General features: G+C 45.6%; 1 protein-coding gene, 1 long non-coding RNA gene and 1 other non-coding gene across 6 annotated transcripts in view; 2 read left to right on the forward strand and 1 right to left on the reverse strand.

Moving 5' to 3' along the window:
• The window catches only part of SEMA5A (semaphorin 5A), a 574,926-nt gene that overhangs the window by 544,322 nt on the left and 17,810 nt on the right, over positions 1 to 12,794 (reverse strand). For 2 of the 4 annotated variants that reach the window (XM_077116837.1, XM_077116831.1), the window contains exon 1: positions 4,705 to 5,049. The exons of 1 other annotated variant lie outside the window; for it this stretch is intronic. The gene's annotated coding sequence lies outside the window, so the exon portion shown is untranslated. Of the gene's footprint in view, positions 1 to 4,704; positions 5,050 to 12,794 lie in introns of those variants that run through there. One more of the 4 variants, XM_077116833.1, reaches the window with a different exon arrangement.
• LOC143647151 (uncharacterized) lies at positions 5,357 to 8,124 on the forward strand. The gene is made up of 2 exons (XR_013157877.1): positions 5,357 to 5,630; positions 7,914 to 8,124. It is a non-coding gene; the product is annotated as an uncharacterized LOC143647151 (long non-coding RNA).
• Positions 7,745 to 7,814, forward strand: LOC143647519 (small nucleolar RNA SNORD123). Its single transcript, XR_013158138.1, has one exon. It is a non-coding gene; the product is annotated as a small nucleolar RNA SNORD123 (small nucleolar RNA).

The following is a 12,794-nucleotide window of genomic DNA, read 5'->3' on the forward strand; positions in this document are numbered from 1 at the left end:
GCAGCCAGCTGAGAACAGCAATGGGGCAGCTTTGGGTCCTCTCTCCACAAGGCACTGCATCTCTGGTTTTTACTAGAAAGAGAACTTTGTGTGGAATTTCATTTGGAGTCAGTTTGTGGGGACCACATCTCTTCCATGATTCAGAAGAACAGAGGTTTTGGCCGAGTGCTAGCCATTTTATGATTTTGCAGACTAGACAGCTGCTTAGTAAATTTCTTCTTCCACACATATATTTTTTGACACTGCTTGTCTTTTCATAGGCCCACCATATATTGTTGCCAAATGTTGGGTGAATAGGAACTGAATAAAAGAGGCTCTATTTCCTGTGAACAATTTATCCTAGGTCAATCCTGATTGTCACTTGCCTATAACTTATCTAATTTCACATCTCAGCAAATATGGTACCATTTGTCCAGTAGAGCTGGCTTCTGATGGTGTCACTCTCCTGGTTATTTATCATATGTATCTGTAATTGAATTACCCATTGCAGTAATGTGATTTACTTTCAAATGTACATAAAAATGCAGCATAAAATAAAATTGTTCCAGTGTATGCTTCCTCATCATTCTACACGAACTCTAGTTTAGCCAATTCCACAGAAGTACATCAACAAATAATGAATAAAAGATGGGAAGATAAAAGATTTTTGAGTTCATGGCCTTCTTGAAATAAAAGAAATCTACTGCCTAGAAAATGTATTCTCTTTTAAAAGTATAGTTTGTCAATATTAATTAGGAAACCAACTCTACTACATCTGGGGAAAAATAGTAAAAATAGAATGATTTTATATTTTCTCAATGTGATAATTCTATGTCAACACATTTTAAAACTTAGGAAAGATATAGAAAGTGTGCTCATCTTTGTTCCTGTCAAACAACCATTACTCCTGGACAGAAAGAAGAAAAAGAAAGAAAGAAGAACACAACAATTCCTTTGGGAAGTATTTCAGTATTCTTGAACCCACTGTCGGTTTAATCCTATTTTAAACGTCATGCCCCAGGTGAAATATAACTTGCCTTTGAAGTTGCCTGGCTTCAAAATACTCCGTGAAATTCAGAGCCAGGTTTTCTTAGCTCTAGAATCTTTTAGATGGTAAAGATTAAATGTGTCAATACATGTAAGTTTAAAAAAAATTGCTTATTATGCACTACTGTCTCTAGGATCAAGTCTTCATTTGCTTTGTTTTGTTTGGCTTAGATTCTGGATGAAGTTTTGGGTAGGGTCATAGAAAATGAAAAATTCATCTATGCTATGCTAGCTTACTTTAAATTTCTTTTTTCTATACTTTCTTGTTGTCAGAAGTCACTTTCGTGTATCTGGATAGCCAGTACCTGACAAATTCAGCAAAGAAATAAGTGAGATGTTTGCCAAACATACCAACAGCTGCTTCTTCGAACTGCTTCCCAATGAGCTGCTCCTCCCCTACTGAATAAATCGCTGTGATGATACAATTTGTGCTGGGATTAGAGACAGCAGATTGCCCCCTATCTACGGAAAATCATTTCTGCAGGGCAACAAGCTCAGTGATTAAAAACCAGTAGTTTCCAAAAAGAATTCTGCATCACCATTTAAAAAGGTTTCTGGGAACATAAGTGAAAATGTCAGTGTTGTCTACAATGTATGCAAGATAGTGTAAACAAGTTAAAGCATTTATATATACTCATCCTGACACTCAAGAAAAGATTTAACTCTATACAAACCTGCAAATAGCTGCAGGTGGGCAGAAATGCACAAAGTTCCACATTGCACACGTTGGTGTAACTCAATTTGTTAGACACCATAACTTACACTTCAGAAATTATTTAACACTAAACATAAAAAAACTGTGACCTCAGTGTTATAATGATATACAAAGCAATGTGTCTGGGTAACCATAGAAACAATTTCAGAAGCATTTTCAATTACAAATTTGGTATAATTTTAGAATCAAGAGCCATAGAGAATTTAAAGCAGAATATAGAAATGTTTTTCTTAAATACTTTCTCATATACTACTACAAAAATGGATTCCTTGACTGTGGTATATTGTAAACTAAGCAATTGGCTCAATCTTGCACACTGTACAACCTGGAATTCCAAACCTCTTCTTTGTGATTGAGTTGTAATCTTAGTAAACCCTAAGAAAATCCTCAATTTTAATGCCTATATGACAAAACTTGGACGTCTGAAATTTTTACAAATTATCACCAAACTAATAGAAACTATGCAACAGTTCAGATAAGAAACTCTAACACCAGGAGGGGTGGACATAGTTGCGAGGAGTTGGCCATCTGTGATTTTGAGCAACCAAATACACAACACAGTTTTGAAAGGCTTGTTACTTTTAAATTTGTTTCTTCCCATCTTTTAACCAATTCCCCGGCAAGAAGCTTAGAGCACACTGCATGGCTCTGGAGCAAAATTTTTTTTACTGCAAATCCACATATGGGGCTCTGTGCACAAGTTTGCATGAAATGTGCATACAGGCATTTGGGGCACATGGCCACCAAGTTGTACCAACCAAACAGTGCACTGTGAGTTTCTTTGTCTCATTCCTTGTAGACATGGTAAAAAAAAAAAAAAATAACTTTAAAGGAAAAGGACAGCGAAGTACACGGATTTACTTTTACTCAATTCTGAACATTTCAAAAACTTCTTTTGGACAGAGAAACTTTACCACCCAGGAGACCAAAGGCCTTTGCTTGCAGCAGGGAGCTTGCAGCTGTTTGTCATTAAAACAACCAACTGAGTGAGTGCTATTAGCAAAGGGCATGAGATGACTATCATTCTCCTTGTTAAGAAAAGTACCTATAACTTAAAAGCATTTTAAGGTAGATGCGGGCTCTACACTTCACTGTTCCTGGGAGTTGGCAAATACTTGGGGTGAATGTCAGCAAGGCTACTTCATGACAAAAGTTTTTACAACTTTTTCTCTTTCTTGAGGAAAGACACAGAAATCTGTCACAAGGTAACCAGACCATTGCATTTAATACTGCATTTGCATTTAAAACAAACATGGAAACGGACATCTTTGGGGGGAAAATCCATCTTCTCTCTGGGTAAACACAGGCATGAATTGAAGGCAGTATCTGCTTGAACAGAAACAGTGAACCTCAAATAATAAAACTTGCACTTTTAGCAATTAATTTACAATTCAAATGAGTTGTTCTGATTCTTCCTGATAAAGTCTGCTTATATTTTTCTGAGTCTCCCTATGAAAGACGCACTCTTTAATTAATAGCATAGCTGCTGTTTTGAAACTGGGCCATTATGACAGAGCTCCTCTGGGTACGCTAATTGTGTCTTTTCTTTTCCCTTAAAAATAAGATGCAAGAACAGTTAAACGTCCAATGTTTTAACTAATGGGCTCTCGAAAAGAACATTATGCCTGTTTTAAATACAACTCACACAATCTCTGCTAACTTTCAATTTTCTTCTCAGCAAACGCAATAGTCACAAAGAGGAAGACATGCACAGACGGGAGAAATTTGCGTGGATACATGTGTCTCTGGAAATCTTTCTACTTGGAGGAGCTGTGGTAAGCAATCACCGTTCCGTCCCTTCCACTAGCAAGGCTGACAGCTCTCTACGGCCAACAGGTCAGCTGCCCTCCCCCAACACCACCCCACCCCACCCCACATGGAATTGTTGCAAGGGCTGCTTCCAGGCCTAGCTGCTTGCTGAATGGGACCTCCACGCTCTCTACCAGGACAGGGTAACTGCCCGTGCCTTCTTCTGTCCCTCTCTGAACGCTCGCTCTCAGCGCCCCCTACCGGGGATCCCCAGGACGCCGCAGGCGCCCGAAAGTTAAACCCCAACAACTCTGGACAGCTGTATCCAGGTACAAAGCGAGGAAAGGGCGAGGAGGTGAATGCGTTTCCCGCCAAAGCCCCGGGAATCGGGATCTGACCGCGCCAGGCCTAGGCCGGCCTGCTGCGGGGAGCGATCCGGGGGATCACTCCTTGGCGGCGGATTTCCCACCCAGCTCGGGAGGATCAGTCCCCTTGATCCGAGGCCCGCATCTGCAGCCGGCGCCGAAACCCTGAGCCAGGGGATGCGAAATCCGCGCAGAGGCAAAGAGACGCCCACCCAAGGGGCCTCGCTGCAGCCCACCTAGCCGGCGGCCTCTCCGCACTCCCTCATCTCAGCCGCGGCGTTCAGGGCCGTCCCAGCCTCAGTCTCCCTCATTAACCAAAGCGCGGGGAGGAGCTGAGTCCAAGTCCCACTGCCTTCTCGCTTCTCACGCACGCCGCAAAACCCCAGTCACCGGAGTAGGAGAACCCGCCTCCACCAGCGAGGCTGCGGGGCAGCGAGGGGGCGGCCCCGGGATCGCGAAGCCCCCGCCGCCAGACCCTAGCCCTCCGCCGGCTGCGTCCCCAGCCCTGCACCGCGCGCCGCAGGGATGCGCCGGGCAGGGGTCCCGTCTCGCCCTCCCGCTCCTTTCCTCGGAGCGCTCGGACCTCAGCAAAAGCGGGGACACAAACTTCCAGGCCGTGCACTAGCCCAACGGTGGCCGCCCCCGACCGGATGGATGGGGAGGGGTTCCTAATCCCGCAAACGAACCACCACCACCCCCAGGGCTGCCGCCCCGACCAGGTGCCCGCAAACACACCCTGTCAGAGAGCCACACCACCCGCTCGCCGGCCAGAGCGGCCCCCGGGTCCCAGGAAGCAGCGCGGCGCAGTCAGGAGCCCGTGGCCTCGGGGACCGGCGGCAGATTTCTCACCAGGTGGGGGGCGCGCTCCTACCGCGGGGCATCCAGAGGCTCCGAGGGTCCTCTCCGGCTCCCCGGTGAGGGAAGTCGAGGCAGCAGCCGCCGCTGTAGCCCCCGGCCGCTTTCCCTGAGCCGCCCTTTGCTCGCTGCGCTCCGGGCTGGGGGTGCCCGCTCAGCCGCCAGGCGCCCCGTCCCCGGCTGCCCGCGGCCGGGCCTGGGGGGGAAGGAGAGTGGGCAGTTTCGTGAGTCCAACACGGGCAACCGGGGAGATGGCAAAGTTGGGTGCCCGAGGCAATCCCGCGGGGCAGCCGCGGGTGGGAGTGGAGAGAGCCCCGCGAAGAGCCACCCGGGCCAGGCTGCCCCCGCGCGGGGCAAGCGGAGGGCCGGGGGCCGCGGCCGGGCGAGGGCAGCTGAGCCCACCGGCGGCGGGAGGGCAGCGCGCGGTAGCGGGGCGCACGGAGAGCAGCCGCCGCCGGCGCCGCCTTCCCGGCGAGTAGAGCAGCCCGGGCGCGCGGTCGAGGAGCGCAGGGCCATCTCGCCCCGCCCCGGCCCCGCCCCCGTGCCGCCCCTTCCCTCCCCGAGCGGGTGAAACCCGAGCGCCCCACCCTGCGCCGGGCCTCCCCGTGTCCCGCCCCCAGCACCGCCCCTTCTCCCGGCCCGGACCCCCTCCGCTCCCGGGGCGCCCCATTGCACCCCAGGATGCGCACGCTGCCTCGCTCCTGCGAGCTCGCCCGAGCGTTGACTTTTGGGGTTCCCCCTCCCCCGCTTCGAAGAGACTTTCTGCGGCTCCCCTGTCCCCCGCCCCGCCGCGCCCAGATGTGGCTACTTTGATGGGGACGGGGGTGGGGGGAGAGAGGGGGGCGCGGTATAAAGGGCCCGAGGCAGCGCGGGCGGGGACTCGGGACGTGGCGCTCTGGCTCTGCCGGCTCCGACTCCAGGTAAGTGCCGGGCCTACGACTGAGTCGGACCGTGGGGTGGCGGGTGCGGGCGGGGACCTCCGGGACTCGGACTTAGTGATTTTGTTCTTGTGTGACAACGTCCTGCGGGCGCTGAGCTGGAAACTCCTTAAAGAAGACCGAGAGTCTTGCGGGTGTTGGGAGAAGCCGACTGGGGTGAGCCTCCAAGGCAGTTGGGCAGTTTCAGAGGAATTCCTGGGAGGGGGCTGAACAAAGCAGAGGAGCCAAGGGTCCAGCTCTTGGGGTCCTCGAGAAGTCGGGGCTAGTGTTAAGACAGGAGCCTCTCGTGGACAAAGTCAACTTGTCGCCTGCCGGGGCGACAACTCCTGAAGGTGCACTTTTGCAGGATCTTTCAGCCTCGGCCGGCGAGTGCTCAGGTGAAAGGGTTTATCACTGAAACGCGAATAAAAGATCTCTCAAGACGTCTCCTATAACTTGATACTTGAATGCAACTGTGTCCCTCCTAAGGCGATGGAGGGCTTCGGCCCCACTCGACTTAAAACTGTGAAAGGGCATAAGGCCAACTTTAGGAGTCTAAGGCTGGAGCTTAAAACTCCGGTTTGGAGTGGGAAGGGCCGCGGGTAATTCTTTCCCTCCGCGTGGAGGTGAGGGTGGAGGACAGCCTCTGTGGCCCTTTCCCCCCTCCACCCCATATCTGCCTCCAGGGGTGGCATTAAGGCATCTTGGGGAAGAAAACGCATAATGCCCCCCTACCCTGCCTCCTCTTACCCACCTCTGGAAGGACCTCCCTAAGCCAACATTCAAATATATGTTCCTAGAGCCCATGGCGGGTTGTTGATGGGACGCTCTGTTACACAGAAAGTTCTAGAATGCCCATAATGGTGCCATTGAGCTCGTATCTAAAATAAAAAAACAGATTACTGGCTCAAGTGTTTACTAGCTCCCTCAGTGGCCACGCAGATTCAAGAGAGGGATGACAGGAATACAAATTGACATCCAATATTTTTTATTAGAAAAGTTAAATTGAAGCAATTCTGAAAATTTCCATCAAAGTCCTACCCCAAATGCCCCAAATGCCTAGGCTTGGGCATTGGTGATGGTGCTGCCCTGGGCACTGAGGGCCCCACTGGAGTCTGCTTTAGGAAAGCGGGAGGAAATCCTAAGCCAGGCAGGTCTCTCTGGAAAGCACCCCAGGCTCCCGCACTTCTCTGCACTTCTCTGCACTTCTGTGCACTTCTGCTGGCACGCTGGGCAGTAGCTCCATTCCTGACATTCCAGTTTCCTTGCCTACGTGGCACGGAGACCTTGGAGTTCTCCCAGGGAGGAGAAATCTGGCCAAGGGCTTGCCTGGCTGCTCCTCTTGGGGGCAGAGGGGATTAGGGAGGGCAGCCTGTGCACTTGAACCCTGCAGCCTTGGGGGGTCAGTGGGCCTGTGGAGCCTGTAGCTGCTGAGGCCACAGGAGACAGAAATTAGGACCCAGATATATTTAGCTAATCCTTGTCCTTGCCTCTCAACAAGTTTAAAGGCACTTACAACTTAGAAAAAAATTCTTAGACCTATAGAGCAGAGCAGTGGGCGGAAAATAGCTTCTACTGGGTGATTCAGGACAGCTGATAACATTTAACTCTGTAAATTATGTAACTTTGTGGGAGGAGGGGATAGGGCATTTATATTGTTTACAGGCTACACAGTAGCATCCTTAAACAGATATATATTTTAGTGATAATGAATTACTGATCAGTGAGGGAAGAAACTTAGTTACAATGTAGAATGCATCCTTAGTTTAAAGTGAAATAAACTTGAGCTGCCATCATGATTTTGCCTTGTGACCTGGGGAAAGTTCCTTAACTTTTTTAAGAAATAGTTTCTTAATCTGGAGATGAAATAAGGACATAAAGAGGCACTCTACAAATGAAATTACTTGAAAGTATCCACAGGTGTTTCTTTTACCTAAGTAACTTTTTTTCTTCTTAAAAAGCCATTGCTCACTGAAGAGCTGTTTTCATTAAGCCTTCTCTTTAGACTGTAAAAAACCAAAGTAATAATTTTTAAACAGAAATTTTCTATTTTAAAAATGAAATTACAGCTTTCCCAAAACTGCACGTAAAAGAATGGGAAAAACAGCTAAGCACTTGGTGAAAATGATGAATTCTGGGGCACTGATTCATGTGACTTGAAAAAAGCCATCCATTTCCTGATTCACCTTAATTTCTTTTGGGGGATTTCATGTATCTCTTAGGTCTCTGAACTAATTAACCAATATTGTCTTGTCTTTTCTTCCCTTCCCTGTGCTTGAATTTCAGCCACGTCTCTAAAGTGCCATCTCCAACAACAGGTATGGGGCTGGGACCGAAGAGGACGTCACTCCAGAGAGATCGAGCTTCTCCTTAAGATCAAGAGAAACCTGCATTTCTGTCATGTCTCAGACCTGATAGGATTGCATGAGTTATGTAAAACCTCAATCTGGAAACCATGGCCTCTTGACATTAAACCTTAATCAGCTTTTCCTACAAATGAACCTAGAAACACACTGTAATCAGCCTCCATAGGGGTTTTCTGTTTACCCATGTTTCCCCCGCCCCGAGATTCAAGGCATTTTGAACTGAAAAAATCTGATCAGCCCATCTGTTTTCTTTTTTTTTAAACACAGTTGTCTTACTTTCCTAGGGTTATGGTAACAAAGTACCACAAATTAGGTGGCTTAAAGTAACAGAAATGTATTGTCTCCCAGTTCTGGAGGCTCTAAGTCCAGAATCAGGGTGTTCAGAAAAATCTGTCCATGCCTCCCTCCAGCATCCAGTGGTGACCGGCAGTGCCTGGCATTCCTTAACTTGTGGCAGCCCAATTCCAGTCTGTCTCCGTCTTTCTGCCTCCTGTGCATCTGAAATGTTCTCCTATAAGGACACCAGTCACAGCGGATTAGGACCCAGCCTAACCCAGTTTGGCCTGACTTAAACTAATATCTTCAAAGACCCTACCTCCACCTAAGGCCACCTTCATGGGATCCAGGTTAGGACTTGAGCCTATCTTTGGGTAATGATTCAACCCATTACAGTGGCCAAAGATGTGAAGTTAGCTGTCTCCCTGAGATTGGCTAGCTCATATATTTTAAGTAATTGAAAGCCTCATGATTATGATTACAGGTGATACTGCGACGTTTGCCGAAGTTTCCACAATGAAGAATCTCCAAGAGGTGAGAGTTCAGGGAACTGATCAGCCCCTACCAAATCCCTTGGATTTCACCAAACCCTCTTTAAAGTTATACTGACACTCTCTTTGGAGTTGCAACCCAGTCCCTCGGCAGCATTCCACAGCCCATTGATTCAAAAAGGGCAGCTCAGAAACTAAGAATAGAAAGAAAATAATTCCTTCAAATATGGGAATGAGCTTAAATGGGCACTGTGCAGAGAACAGGTTTCTGGTCCTCACCTGATGGGCTCCTGCCCTCTCAAGCTCCTACCCCATGGAGTTTCCCCCTTTCTGAGCAGCCGAGGGCTCAGATTGGACTCAGACCCAATACGGCCCCCTCATACGATTCCACTGTTGGAGGTGAGGCATGTACTTTGCCACTGCCTGTTGTTCCTTGGCATGTGGCAAAAAGAAAGGCCTGGCCCTCACCTGTCCAGGTGAATATCCCTGGTCACCTCTGGAGTGCTTGTGAGCTCATCCTGCAGGTAAGAACCACATCTTTCCACCTGTGGAAGTCCACCCATTAGGAGCTACAGCGGTGACTCAGTAACAACAAGCAGGACATCTAATCAACAGGAAGTGATCGCTTTCACTGATATAGTGTGTCATTTTTCATACTTTTTTTTCTTAGAAGAGTTTATTTATCTAACTTTTAATTAGGGCCTATTAATAAAAATACCTTATATTTTACTTCAGCTGGGTATTCCAAAGTCCAAAGAGTTCTAAAACTCTGGGAGGCTTTGCCTAAGCTTTATAGTTATATTTCTAGATGTATCTTTTTGCAACCTAATTTCCTTAAAAACAGTGTGCCAGAAATAGCCCAAGTCTTCATGTGAGTATACTATGGGGAAACGAAAACATGCTTAAGTTTAAAAGAGTTTTAGAATACCTAGAGGAAATGCAGATGGTTTGTGGCACATGGATAAAGCATCCTTATGGTTTACTAAATGTTAATTTCTAACATCAAGCCTTGTATACAATTTGAGTGTCTATAACCAAAAGATGGCTGTACTTTTTAAAACGGTATGTTTGATACTTATTAATGTCCTCTGTGTTACTTCATCTTTGGAAATAGAACTTTGGGGGAAAATAAGTTCCTTTAGAAATATAGTTTGCAAAACAATATTCATCCTACGTGGATTTAGAAGCATGAATTGCTGTGCCTTAGTTTACTTCATCATTTACCGGGGAAATTTACTTGTAATGAGCTTGAGATCAATGAAAAGAGTATACATCAAGTGAAATTAAACTAATAAGCAAAGTGTCTCCTGAAGCAAATAAGTAGGAAGATGAGCTATCAAGGATCACGTGACTCTTCTGTCAAACTCATTTCAGACCTTCCTCCCCATTCCCATGATTAGCACCTTAATTTGGAGCATCAGCTTCTCTCACCCACAATCCAAACATCCTCCTACTAGTCTTCCCCAGGCTGTCCAGAGCACTCCCCAGTGACCAGTCCTCAAGCAGCCCCACCCCACCATCCTTAATAGTGCAGACCTGAAGTTACTTGAATTGCAATCAGCCAGGTTTTATTTGGTTGTGCTAGGTGCGGCTCTGGAGCTAAGTTACAGCAAAAAGATGTATGGTCAGTAAGCCTTCATAAAAAAGGGCAGAAAACAGTAAATGACCTTTTTTGACCTTCCCTCCTACTTCCTGATCCATGCCCAGAACTGGATTGTCACGAATGAGGGTCCAGCCCCCATCTTGGACTGTAAGCCATGAGCTAAGGGTGTCCATGCTGGATAAAGGAGCCCAAACCTCTGGACTGGTTCAGGCCCAGATTGCCCACATTGACACTTCTTTAACATGAAAAAGAAGAAGCGTTCTGTTTTGTTTAATCCAGCAGCATTTCTGTTCTGATTTTAACAAGGCAATGCAGTTCCTAACCTATGGTGGTACGAGGGTGTTGCAGATCTGCCAGCTTCCTACAGCTCCATCTCCCTGCCTTATCCAGCCTGGCCTCTGGCCCACCCTTCCTCCCTGCTGCTGCTTCTCCAGCTGAGTTTGCTGCACACCACGTTCCCAGAGCTGCTGTGCATTAGGAATAGAATGGATAGAAGGGAGAGCAACACAGAGCCCACTCCTGTCCTGTGAGAACTTACAGTCTAATGGGGAAAGAAGGCATCAACTAGTGATCCCACAAGTGGGTTATTATAAGCACTGTGCTGGAAAGGGCAAGGGCAGGGGTCTCTGGTTTAGTGTGGGGAGTCAGAGAGACTTATTTGAAAAAGTGACATTTGAGCGGACATATGAAGGATGAGTGACTTGGAAGATGGGGGAAAAGGGTGAGATTCCAGAGAAGAGTAGAAATGTTGATTAAATTTAGAATTTAATTCAAACACGTTTGTTAAAATTTCAAAGCTAGTAATAGTGATTATGAAAGAGTAATAAGAGATTATATAACCTCTAAACCAGTGGAGAGGAAAAAATATAGACAACTGAATGGAACTGGTAGAAGACAGGAAAAGAATGAAAAAGAAAGAAATGGAAAGGAAAACCTATAGAAAGATCAGAAATAATAAAAATAAATAAATATAAAATTCAGTTATATCAGAAAGCATAATAACACAATAGGAAAATATATATCAGGCAAATACTAATCAAAAATACTTCTATTTGATTTATTTTCCTATACAATATATGTATTGGGAAATAAAAATAGGTGTATGTGGTAGGTTGAATTATATACCCCAATTAAAAAAAATATATATATATATATATGTTCTTAATCTAATCCCATTCCTGTAGGTGTGAACCCTTTGTATAGGGGAGTCTTTGAAGATGGTATTTTTAGTTAAGGTGTACCTGACCAAATCAGGATGACTCTTAATCCTATTACTGGAGATCTTATAAAGGGAAAGCCACATGGAGGAGCCAGAAGTTGAAAATCAGTGGAACCTGGAAGAGGAAGGAGAGGACATCACCACTTGATGAGACATCCAGAGAACCCAAGGATTTCCAGCCAGCCAGTGTGCTACCACCTCAGGAGGGAGCAACCCTTCCAGCCTCTGAAACCATGAGCCACTAAAGTGTCTGTTGTTTAAGCCAACCTATTGTACATTATTTGTCATAGCAGCCTGGAAACTAAGACAATGTGCAACTAACACAATAGTTTGAAAATGTAAAAAGAAAAAAATCTCCAGAATATAAGGAAAATTGAAATATCCACAAGCATAGGTAGAGCTCTGCTTTTAGTAATGAATAAAGCAACAACAACAAAAATAGTACAAATTTTGGATACCATGAGAAAAACAATTAACAGGCTTATTCTGATGGACAGATCAAATTCTTCATGGAAGATTTACAAAAATTAACAGAGTCTAAGGCCACAAAGCTGGTCCCAACAATTTCTGAATAATCTGTACCATGCAATTAGGTTAGAAGTTACTAAAAAATAATAATAGTAGCATTTTAAAATCTCTTCATGTGTGTAAATCTTAAACCTCATTTTAATAACTCATGCAACAGAGAAGATATCATAATGGAAATTAGACAATACTTAGAACTCACAGAAAGTCAAAATACTATATATAAGCCTTAGGTGATGCAGCTAAAGTAGTATTTACAGGGAAACTTAACTTTAAATTAGGAAAGAGACAAATATCAACAAGTAAATAAACAGTCTTAAGGAGAAAAGAAAAGAGCAGTGGGAGGTAATGTCATCAGTATCAGATATTAATGAAATAGATGATGCATATCCATAGAATCACCAGTAGAAAATCTGCTGCTGTTTTTTAAAGATTGATAAGATAGATAAACCTCTGGCCAGGTGGATAATTCCCTAGGAAACTTGAGCATGGAAGCTAACTGAAGAAGAAATAAAACACCAAATGAATTTATAACCATGTAAGAGCTGAATCAGTAGTTACAGATTTACCAAGTAAAACAGATAAACAAGCCCAGATGGTTTTTGAAAAACATCTACAAAATATTCAAAGCCATCCTTATTTTGTTAAAGTAATTCCAGTGAATAGGAAAATCACAGGCCAAACTGC

This window comes from Tamandua tetradactyla, chromosome 9, assembly GCF_023851605.1.
Source record: "Tamandua tetradactyla isolate mTamTet1 chromosome 9, mTamTet1.pri, whole genome shotgun sequence".
In the NCBI taxonomy this organism is placed as follows: domain Eukaryota; kingdom Metazoa; phylum Chordata; class Mammalia; order Pilosa; family Myrmecophagidae; genus Tamandua; species Tamandua tetradactyla.